The sequence below is a fragment of the Triticum aestivum genome, chromosome 2B (assembly GCF_018294505.1).
Source record: "Triticum aestivum cultivar Chinese Spring chromosome 2B, IWGSC CS RefSeq v2.1, whole genome shotgun sequence".
Taxonomy (NCBI): domain Eukaryota; kingdom Viridiplantae; phylum Streptophyta; class Magnoliopsida; order Poales; family Poaceae; genus Triticum; species Triticum aestivum.
The window spans coordinates 387,111,344-387,124,070 of NC_057798.1; the positions used below are offsets into that span (position 1 = coordinate 387,111,344).

At 42.7% G+C, this 12,727-nt stretch overlaps 1 pseudogene; it reads left to right on the top strand.

The window, feature by feature from the left end:
- Nucleotides 1-9,553: 9,553 nt before the first annotated feature.
- Nucleotides 9,554-11,720, top strand: LOC123039227 (proteasome subunit beta type-6-like; annotated as a pseudogene).
- Nucleotides 11,721-12,727: the final 1,007 nt, after the last annotated feature.

A 12,727-nucleotide genomic window follows, 5' to 3' on the forward strand; every position in this document is an offset into this window, starting at 1 on the left:
TCTTTACCCAAAACTTGAAAACTTCACAACACAAAACTCAACCGAAAACTCGTAAGCTCCGTTAGTATAAGAAAATAAATCACCACTTAGGTACTGTTGTGAACTCATTCTAAATTCATATTGGTGTAATATCTACTGTATTCCAACTTCTCTATGGTTCATACCCTCCGATATTACTCATAGATTCATCTAAATAAGCAAACAACACATAGAAAACAGAATCTGTCAAAAACAGAACAGTCTGTAGTAATCTATATCATTAGAATACTTATATAACTCCAACAATTCTAAAATAAATTTGTGGACGTGAGTAATTTGTCTATTAATCATATGCAAGAATAATTAACCTTAAATCACTCTCCAGTAAGAAATGGCAGCTAATTCCATGAGCGCAAAAGTTTCTGTTTTTTACAGCAAGATCGCATAGACTTCACCCAAGTCTTCCCAAAGGTCCTAATTGGCACAAACACTAATTAAAACATAAAACCACATCTAAAAAGATGCTAGATTAATTATTTATTACTAAACAGGAGAAAAAGCAAAGGACAAAAGTAAAATTGGGTTGCCTCCCAACAAGCGCTATCGTTTAACGCCCCTAGCTTGGCATGATGATTTCAATGATGCTCATATAAAAGATATGAATTGAACCATAAAGAGAGCATCATGAAGAATGTGACTAGCACATTTAAGTCTAACCCACTTCCTATGCACAGGGTTTTTGTGAGCAAACAATTTATGGGAACAATAATCAACTAGCATAGGAAGGCTAAACAAGCATAACTTCAAAACTTTAAGCACATAGAGAGGAAACTTGATATTATTGCAAATCCTACAAGCATATATTCCTCCCTCATAATAATTTTCAGTAGCATCATGAATGAATTCAACAATATAATAATCACATAAAGCATTCTTTTCATGATCTACGAGCATAGAAATTTTACTACTCTCCACATAAGCAAATTTCTTCTCATGAATAGTAGTGGGAGCAAATTCAACAAAATAATTATCATGTGAGGCATAATACAATTGAAAACTAAAATAAAGATGACAAGTTTCATGGTTATCTTTATTCTTTATAGCATATGTGTCTTCACAATAATCATCATAAATAGGAGGCATGCTTTCATCATAATAAATTTGCTCATCAAAACTTGGGGGGCAAAAAAGTATCATCTTTATCAAACATAGCTTCCCCAAGCTTTTAGCTTTGCATATCATTAGCATCATGGGTATTCAAAGAATTCATACTAACAACATTGCAATCATGCTCATCATTCAAATATTCTATGCCAAGCATTCTATGTAATTCTTCGTCTAGTACTTGAGCACAATTTTCCTTCCCATCATTTTCACGAAAGATATTAAAAAGATGAAGCATATGAGGCAACCTTAATTCCATTTTTTGTATTTTTATTTTATAAACTAAACTAGTGATAAAACAAGAAACTAAAAGATTCGGTTGAAAGATCTAAAGATATACCTTCAAGCACTCACCTCCTCGTCAATGGCGCCAGAAAAGAGCTTGATGTCTACTACACAACCTTCTTCTTGTAGACGTTGTTGGGCCTCCAAGTATAGAGGTTTGTAGGACAGTAGCAAATTTCCCTCAAGTGGATGACCTAAGGTTTATCAATCCGTGGGAGGCGTAGGATGAAGACGGTCTCTCTCAAACAACCTTACAACCAAATAACAATGAGTCTCCTGTGTCCCCAACACACCCAATACAATGGTAAATTGTATAGGTGTACTAGTTCGACGAAGAGATGGTGATACAAGTGCAATATGGATGGTAGATATAGGTATTTGTAATCTGAAAATATGAAAACAGCAAGTTAGCACGTCATAGAAGTGAGTGTAAACGGTATTGCAATGCTAGGAAACAAGGCCTAAGGTTCATACTTTCACTAGTGCAAGTTCTCTCAACAATAATAACATAATCGGATAATATAACAATCCCTCAACATGCAACCAAGAGTCACTCCAAAGTCACTAATAGCAAAGAACAAGCGAAGAGATTATTGTAGGGTACGAAACCACCTCAAAGTTATCCTTTCTGATCGATCTATGCAAGAGTCTATAGTAAAATAACACGAAGCTATTCTTTCCGTTCGATCTATCCTAGAGTTCATACTAGAATAACACCTTAAGACACAAATCAACCAAAACCCTAATCTCATCTAGATACTCCAATGTCTCCTCAAGTATTCGTGGGCATGATTATATGATATGCATCACACAATCTCAGTTTCATCTATTCAACCAACACAAAGTACTTCAAAGTGTGCCCCAAAGTCTCTACCAAAGAGTCAAGACGATAACATGTGCCAACCCCTATGCATAAGTTCACAAGGTCACTGAACCCGCAAGTTGATCACAAAAACGTACATCAAGTAGATCACGTGAATATCCCATTATCACCATAGATAAGCACATGTAGGACATACATCAAGTGTTCTCAAATCCTTAGACTCAATCCGATAAGATAACTTCAAAGGGAAAACTCAATCCATTACAAGAGAATAGAGGGGGGAAAACATCATAAGATCCAACTATAATAGCAAAGCTCGCGATACACCAAGATCGTGCCAAATCAAGAACATGAGAGAGAGATCAAACACATAGCTACTGGTACATACCCTCATCCCCGAGGGTGAACTACTCCCTCCTTGTCATGGAGAGCGCCGAGATGATGAAGATGGCCACAGGTGAGGGATCCCCCCTCCGGCAGGGTGCCGAAACATGGTCCCGATTGGTTTTTGGTGGCTACAGAGCCTTGCGGTGGCGGAACTCCCGATCTATTGTGCTGCTGGATGTTTTCGGGGTATATGGGTATATATAGGAGGAAGAAGTACGTCGGTGGAGCAGCGAGGGGCCCACGAGGGTGGGGGGTGTGCCCAGGGGGGCAGGCACGCCTCCCTGCCTCGTGACCTCCTTGCTTCTTTCTTGACGTCCACTCCAAGTCCTCTGGATCACGTTTGTTCCAAAAATCACTCTCCTGAAGGTTTCATTATGTTTGGATTCCGTTTGATATTCCTTTTCTGTGAAACACTGAAATAGGCAAAAAACAACAATTTGGACTGGGCCTCCGGTTAATAGGTTAGTCCCCAAAATAATAGAAAAGTGTATAATAAAGCCCATTAAACATCCAAAACAGATAATATAATAGCATGGAACAATAAAAAATTATAGATATGTTGGAGACATATCAATAGCACACGGCTTCACACCCCTTGGCTTCGATAAGGCGGAGCTAGTCAACAACACAGAGGCGCAGACGTGCAGTAGGGAATAGACATGGGTCAACCACCCAGTTAATTAAAGCCATGTAAACATCCTCCTTCTTTATTCTTCTTTGTTACATACTCTCTGTATCAGTTATGGTTCTTCCATGTAAACAACTCGGCACTTATGATCGAGCCCCATGAATGATAAAACAGAACTTTTTTTGTTCCCAGTACAACCTTGAGTGTTAGTTTTTCTTCTTTGGCCTTTCATGTCATAGAAGTACATACAGATGACCTCGGCTTTCAACCGAGGACTTGGATTTAGAAACAAGTTTATGATAAAGTCTGAAAAACTGTTCGGCGTCTCGGATATGTCATTCTTTGCACTAGTTTTGAATTATGATTCTGGTGAATGATTGGGTTTCCCGGCTCCTGTGTTTACCTCCTAGGTTCCGCTATGTTCGACTAGGAGCGTAAAGGGAGAACCACCGCAATTGTACTTCCAGCTTGAATGGTTAAGTGCCTCAGTGGAGAATGCCGAAAATAGACTGTCACAATAAGCGTAAACTGGTTGGCACTTTGAAGAAAGTGTCCAAATAGAAGACGCTAGGGGTTACACCGTGATAAACGAAGGGTCCTTGTCACAAGGACTGAGGTTTTAAGCTAGGTATACTTCGGCTGAGCCGATCATCGATTCACCGGGGGCTAGTTAAACTACCCCAAACATCAAGCTCCTATGACCAAGCAAAAGATATCAAGCCATTATAGTCTAATAGCCTAGTTTATCTAAACACGCCTCCGCCTCCAGGCCCCGAGACGTCGCTGAGGGTGCACGCCTTTTAAAGGAAAACACCGTGTAGCATCTACTTAGGGGATGAAGCCGATGACTGGCCACTTTCAGATTCAAAATAGTTGCAAAGGAACAACCAATAACATATCGGATCATAGTGGTCATTTAACAGATAACTTGTTTTATACACATTCCTCTACAGCATACCGAGGTAAAAATCAAATCTTCTTCTGTCTTGCTACGTGTGACCTTGTTCACCCGAGCCTACGCCAGGATCTTTCCCTGCTGGAGGTCTAGAGGCGATGTCCAACGGCTTGATCTTCGGGAAAAGCACCATTGTAGAAGCATACGGCCTTTCCGCCCCCTCCAGACAGGCTCACCGCTTCCACTTCTCTACCTGTGGGCTGGTTTCCCGAAGCCTATTTACCAGCCAAAAGAAGCTTGTCGGCATCACGGCTGGGCTTCATGGGACAGCTCTGCCAGCTGCTTCATGTCATTGTTCAGCTGCGACGGATGCTCGGATGCCTAGAATTGGGCCCAGAATGTCTTCTCCTCGGACTCGTCAGGCTGGGTAGAGAAGTACGCACCCGCGTCTGTAGCACTCCGCGGCAGGTCCCTAAAGACCTTTGAAGAATGCCAGACTAGCGAAAGATGAGAAAATTGGCTATCACAAAAAATGCAGCAAAGCAGATAGGGCTTACTAGCGGCGATCTACTACAATTTTTGAAGCATCTCGCAATCAGCTCGGGCTTGGGTCTTGTCCTCCTTGCACACCAAACTGGTTGTAGCCAGCTCGGACATGAGACTATCTTTCTCCTTCCGAAGGGCATCGCACTACGTGCAAAAGCCCTTCAGTTCTTCTTCAACCTTGGCGACCCGGGCCACGTGCTTCTCACTGACCTCTTTTTCCTTTGCCAGATCCACACTGGCCTTCTCTGCCACAACTTTCTGCTATTTGGCTTCTTGTCGAGCTATTTTCAGCTTGGATCGGAGTTTCTCCAGCTCCGCGGAGGCAGCTGCAAACAGATCAACAATGAATTACAACTTACGCATTATAAATTTACAAAACCTACCAATTCTGATGCTTACCTTCAGCAACCTCCATCTGCTTGAGCCAATCTGGGTCCTTCTCGGACCGGTCGAGCTTATGGTTCAGCTCCTCCAACTCCCTGGTGTTGGATGCTGAAACAGAGGCCAAAACCTGCAACAAACACAGTTAGCTTCCTCAAAGGATATTGATGATCCACAAGTCTAGGGGATCAATCTTAGACCTTTCAATAAGTAAGAGTGTCGAACCTACAAGTATCAGGGGGATAACTCACAGGATTTTTGAATGTTAAGGTCACTGTCAGATCATAACCCAGTAATGGGTCTGATGGTCCACAATAGATCTGATGTGAGTATCGGTACTCAATTAGTGGAAGAAAGAATTCAAAGGCATCGTATTACGGAAACATCTAAATAATTTGAAGTATAAAATAAAAGGGATTACGATTTCTAAATCAAGGGATCAGAAGCAGATGCTCTGATCAAGGATGGATAGGTTGAATAGACTTAGCGGCACAATCGTCAAGGTTTGATTGGTTCAAAACCATCTCATATGCGGAATCATGTCTGAGCCAGAAAGATAATTTCTAAGGGTCAACTAATGATTGCGTGCATTCGCACACATTGAATCATTAGGCTCAAAATGGCAATGACAAGGTATGTTAACAAAGACTACTAGACATATGGAATTAACCATAATGCAAGCAAGTAAGAATTTCAAGAGCAATAGACTGTAGAGGCTTTTTGGAAGATCGAATAGTATTATGAAGTATTTTGCGAAACACATGAACAACTGGGGATGAACGAATCCCCGGTAAGTGTGAGGAATTATTCGTAGGTGTATTCATGCAGAAAGGAGTTGCAAGGTAGTTGGCACAAAGGGTTTATAGAATATAGGAAAAGGTTTTGGGTATTGTGGAATAACAAGAGCAACAGGGAATGATTGTATGAATGATAAGTGTATATAGTTATCCATAAGGATTTATCGGTGGTAGGGTGCAAAGGAATTCAAAAAGTGATGAGCACAAGTTCTCGGGAGAACATCAGAGAGTATCTTTGAAGTCTTCTGGTGAATCAAGAGACTAGCGACAACAAATGGATCTCCGAAGTGAAGTCATCACGTAAACCTAAACTCAAGTTAGCGAAACCTTTAACCCAAAGAGAAGAGATATCAGAACTTAGAGCAAAGATGCAGAATAAAAGATCCTAATCCCATCCATTTGTGATGTGGGCCCGTAAGCCACACAACAATGTTTGTAAAATAGTTTTTCAAATACTAGACTCAACTTCAGCCAAGGAGTTGGGAAGGGGCTTCCTTTAGGTAGTCAGCTCTTATACTAGCTTGTGACGCCCCCGACATAATCATGCACTAATCATACATGCAAATGCGCACGATCAAGATTAGAGACTCACAGGAAGATATCACAGCGCAACTCTAGACACAAATAAAATAATACAAGCTTTATATTACAAGCCAGGGGCGTTGAGGGCTCAAATACATAATCTCGAATACACAAGAGTCAGCGGAAGCAACAATATCTGAGTACAAACATAAGTAAACAAGTTTTCCTTAAGAAGGCTAGCAAAACAACAACATCGGGATCGAAAAGGCGGAGGCCTTCTGCCTGGGAGTCTCCTAACTACTGCTGGTCGTCGGTGGTCTCCACGTAGTAGTAGGCTCCGTCGTGTTAGTAGTAGTCATCAACATGCTCAACTGGCTCCTCGGCTCCGTCATCTGATTGCAACAATCGAGTAGGGGGGAAAATAGGTCGCAAAGCAACCGTGAGTACTCATCCAAAGTACTCGCAAGACTTACATCAGATCTATACTAAGTATGCATCAGTATCAAAGGAATGGGGCTATATCTGTGGACTAGATTGCAGAAATGCCATAATAGAGGGAAAGGCCTAGCCTATCGAAGACTAGCATCTTGTAGTGTCTTGCAGCACTAGAAGAGTGTAGATTAGCATATGCTAAGTAATAAGTATGTTGTAGTAACGCCTAGAGATCATTCTTCGACTCCCTACAAGAAAGCGATCCCGGAGCCATCATATCCATTTAGTGTCTCTAGTATCCAGTTCTAGTTGTAGTAGATCAGGATACAACTCCGAGCATCCGTTACCATGGACACGGCTATTTGAATAGATATACTTCCCGACAGGGGTGCACCAACTTACCCAACATGCTCGACTAACTTTGGCCGGACACACTTTTCCTGGGTCATGCTCGGCCTCGACTGATCGACACACAGTAGTCTCACCTAGGCTCAAGAGAGAGGCCAACATGTCGGTCTACATCCTAAGTGCTCAGGGTCTTGGGTCCATGGCCCTTTGTACTCCTGTGTGTTGCGTGCACCACTCAATTGCTGACGTCTGAAGAGCTTTTGATGAATCGTATGACGCCGAGTGACCATACTTAGTCCCGCATGGTGGTCAGTGCGAAAAGGCCAGAGTTCTACTCAGATCACATACCCAAACCCGTTAGTGTCATGGGAGTGTGCGGAGATGATCAGTGATCATGTCGCCATGTCTCGAGGACTTACGACAAGGGTTATGCCCATCTCTCTCTAGGGCGGTCTGCCTACCCGGTCATGCCTCATAATTATCTTGCGGGTACCCTCCAGGTCAACTCGACTCACAAGAGACTATCGGGAACTCAGGTCCACCTCTACTAGGGTGGTACCTCCTGTCCCTTCAGTCCCGCAGAAACTGTAGGCGAGGAACAGGTAAAGGTGACAGTGTGTCCGTAACATCAAGGTGAATCTAAGGAATCACCATCGATGGATTTCCACTCGATGTAACCGTCAAGGTGACCTTGGAGGAATCACCCTTGAGGGTTCTCATTTGAGGTGTTGCACGACAGAGTCGCTATCGAGAGTGGTGCAGGAGGAATCACCCTCGAGGGTTCTCATTTGAGGTGTTGCACGACAGAGTCGCTATCAAGAGTAGTGCAGGAGGAATCACCCTTCCTAATCCACGACCGAGCTACATGATGTCTACTATGCAACTTGTTCTTGCAGACTCGTGTTGGCCCTCCAAGCGTAGAGTTTTGTAGGACAGTAGCAATTTTCCCTCAAGTGGATGACCTAACGTTTATCAATCTGTGGGCGGTGTAGGAAGAAGATGGTCTATCTCAAACAACCCTGCAACCAAATAATAAAAAGTCTTTGTGTCCCCAACAGACCAAATACAATGGTAATTTGTATAGGTGCACTACTTCAATGGAGAGATGGTAATAAAAGCGTAGTAATGATAGTAGATATTGATTTTTGTAATAGTAACAATAAAAAACAGCAAGGTAGCAATTGATAAAACGGAGCACAAACGGTATTGCAATGCTTAAAAACAAGGTCTAGGGTACGTACTTTCGCTAGTGTAATCTCTCAACACTGCTAATATAATTGGATCATACAACCATCCCTCAACGTGATGAAGAATCACTCCAGAGTTCTTATCTTGTAGAGAACACAGGAAGAAATTATTTGTAGGGTATGAAACCACCTTAAAGTTATTCTTTCCGTTTGATCTATTCAAGATTTTGTACTACAATAATGCAAAGTTATTCTTCCCGTTCGATCTATCCAAGAGTTCGTACTAAAATAACACCATATGATACGCATCAACCAACACTACTAGAAAAAAGCTTATAGACAGACGCTTACTAGTAGCGCGCTATATTGCCCCGCGCTACTACTACTTACTAGTAGCGCGTGGCCAAAAAAACACACTACTAGTAAATATCTCTAACCATGCCCGGCGAACAAACCATATTAATAGCGTGGGTTCTAAAACCTACGCTACTACTATGTGGATAGCTGTAGCGCATGCGCAGCAACTGCGCTACTAGTATACTCCCACCCTCACCCTATGCCACCAACGGTCCCACTCCACCCTCCACCCGCCCCGTTTATCTCCAAAAAAAATTCATCCAACCCCCGATCCAGATCCCCTCCACCGCCGGCCACCCACCCACTGCCGACGGCGATCTCTCGTCCACAGCCGACCTCCCCTCCACTGCCAACGCCGACGCTCCCATCCTCTCCCCCTCCACTTCTCTCCTTGGCGACGACCACATCGGGGGCTCCTAGATCCGTGCCACCATCGAGCTGGGCCGCCAAGGTCGGCTCCTTCCCCACAACCACCGTCGCTGCAGGGAGGAGGTGATTGACGGGGCAGCCACCATCGAGCTCACCCTGTCTACTTCTTCTCTGGACGCCGTGCTCCTTCTCCGCAACCACTGCCACCACTGCCGCAGGGAGACGAGGATTCACGGGGTCGCCACCATGCAACCTCCCCCGTGTACCATGTTTCAGCTGCTGTTGCTGCTGTCACCATGCTTTGTGTGACGCCTCTCCTAATTCAGTATTTTTTCCCTGGTATAATCTAGTTGTGAAGTTAGGGAAAATCGTCTCCATTTGTCTGCAGTCGACGGGAGTAGTCCAATTATTAATAATTTGATAAAGGGGAGATGCGCCCTTTAGCTTACCACCATGTGTAGTTCAGCAAACAGAGCTCCAAGTACTGCTACTTATATGCGAAATTCCAAATTTCATGGACAAACCTTGTTCTCTTGCCATGGAATTAGAGGCAAACAGATCTGGGTTTACCAGAATAGTTATCATTGGGGCAGTGAGAATTAGAGTATGTGCTTCCTTTTGCTTGTGGGAGTTCTGTGCTGTGTTTTGTCCATTTTGAACCTTGTATCATTGTCAATTGCTTAGTACTGTATGTTCTTACTGATCTACTGGACAACATGCCTGACAAAGCCTTAATGATTACACTCGAATTTAAGGAAGCCAACATTGATTTTTTTTTGCTCTCTAGGTTTATTTGCTTAACGTAATATGTGTTGTTGCCTGATCTTAATTTGCAGGAATGTATGTGGCAAATCGTGCTTCAGAAAAGATCAGTCAGCTCACAGATAATGTCTACGTCTGCCGCTCTGGATCTGTAAGTGTTTTATATTTCTACAGAAGATTGGGCACATTCTCATGTTGTTTATCACATTTTATTGTGATATTCAGTTGTTTGAGGATGCATCATTCAGTTAGTCTATTTCATGACTTAATCTTACTTTTACTTCTTAATGATTATTCCCTAAATCAATGAGTAGGGTATGTTTGGTTGCTGGTGTTGATAATAAACAAAATAACAAAAGCTAGCAAGACAAGAGTTTGTGTTTTGTTTTCTCATGCCGCGATTTGTTTGTTGCTTCCAACATTGCTTGTCTTGTGGAAGAGTGGAACTCTTGAGTTATCACACCATCATTAGTTTTCATCGTCTGTATTAATTTTTGGTAGTCAGATATCCCATTCTCTGTTCATATGTCTCACATGTAGCATGTTATCTTGCAGGCTGCTGATAGACAAATTATTTTAGATTATGTGCGCTATTTTCTCCACGAACACACGCAAGTACTCTCTTTTTTATGACTTCCACTTCTCGATCCTGGCCCCAAAAAGGTGCAAAATACAATTTTTTGCTCATAAATCAGAGTAGGATGGCCCCAAATAAATTAAATAGAACTTAAATTTCAGTTGTCAATATGATTGCAGTTAGTTAAATGTTTGATTTGCAAGTTAGCTGATGTTAGATTTGTCCTCCTTGTACAGAATTCAGCTTGGGCAACCAGCTACCGTGAAAGTAGCATCCAACTTAGTTAGGTTGCTGGCCTATCAGAACAAGGTATGTCTTGTCATCACAAGAATGTTGATGGCCCTTAATGTTTGTTCGCCTTCTTTAGACACATCATGTCATTTCTCATATTTGTTATCAACGCCCAGAGCATGTTGCAAGCTGGATGATAGTCGGTGGATGGGATAAATATGAGGGGGGCCAAATTTACTCGGTCCCTCTTGGTGGAACGATCTTGAGGCAGCCATTCACAATTGGAGGTAAGTTTTCCCCAATAGAAGTGGAGCATTCCTTGCCTATACTTGAATTTACATCCTTGAGTAGCTTCTGGCACTTGTTTGCAACAAACCTGGTGCAGTCTGGCAGGCTTGTACTCACTTACTTGCTTGTGGTTTGTAAAACACACTGGGTTACAATCACACTTCTTATCCTAGTTTAATGCAATCTGGCTGCACTTAGTGCTGAGAAACACCGAACATACAGTTGTGCTAATCCAGCTTTAGTGTATGCTATACCAGGTGTAGATTCTCACACTTCTATGTTATTGCTGTCCTTTTTCAGGATCTGGTTCCAGTTACCTATATGGGTTGATGGATCATCAATGGAAAGAGGGTATGACCCAGGAAGAAGCTGAGGTACGTCATTTAGTTTCTTCTGAGGAACTTCAGAGTATCAGTAGATCTTTTTAGGTTAAAAAAGAAGTGCTAGGACATACTTCCTACGTCCCAAAATAAGTGTCGTGGCTTTAGTTCGAATTTGTTAATAGTACTATTTCGTTGACTTGATGCAATTTGTGTACTAACAAGTTTTCACTTTCCCGACGTGGGCGCAGAGGTGATTGACGCTGACTAGCACAACCCAGTGGTGCTATGCTATTGCGCCGTGAAGCCCGGTGGCCACATCGCAGAGATGATCGTCCGGGTGATTTCGACGCCGGAGGTCACCGAGGTGGAGGACCTCGACGCCATCGTCCGAGGGAGGGAGGATTCGTGTCCACCGGCATCTGACCTCCGATCCTTGTAGATACATCTAGAGAAGTGGTCTATTTAGTTTGCTGGTAGACCACTAGGGAAGGTACCCACCTTACGATGATGGTTGTGTGTGTCTGATGTTAAATGGATCTTGAGATGGTTCTGTGATGTTGTGTCTGATGTTAAATGGATCTTGCAATGGTTATGTGATGTTGGTTTGGTTTGCACTGGACGTATTACCATTCATGAATACTACATCTAATTTTTATTTTTTTAATTCCTAAATTGTTAGTAGTAGCATGGGTCAAAATTGAGGGCTACTAGTAGTTAGGTTAGTAGTAGCGTGGGTTTTAGGTTGTTAGTAGCGCGGGTGCACACGCGCTACTACTAACTTTTTAGCCGTAGCGCGGGGTAAAAAACGCGCTACTGCTAAAAATTAGCTGTAGCGCCGTAGCAGTAGCGCGGGAACCCATGCTACTGGTATGCAAAAAACCCATGCTACTGGTAGTGTTTTTCCTAGTAGTGCAACTGTAATGTCACCTAGATACTCCAATGTCACCACAAGTATCCATGAGTTAGTTATACGATATGCATCAAACAATTTTAGATTCGTAATACTCGATCGAACACAAATAACCTCAAAGAGTGCCCCAAGATTTCTACCGGAGAAACAAGGACGAAAACGTGCATCAACCCCAATGCATAGATTACCCCAATGTCACCTCGGGAATCCGCGAGTTGAGTGCCAAAACATATATCAAGTGAATCAATATAATGCCCCATTGTCACCATGGGTATTGATATGCAAGACAGATATCAAGTGCTCTCACATCCATAAAAATATTCAATGCGGTAAAACAAAATCTCAAAGGGAAAACTCAATTTGTCACAACAAGATAGAGAGGGAGAAACACCATATGATCCAACTATACTAACAAAGCCCACGATACATCAAGATCGTGCCATCAAGAACACAAGAGAGAGCTATTAAACACATAGCTATTGGTACAAACCCTCAGCCCCGAGGATGGACTACTCCCTCCTCGTCATGGTGGCCGC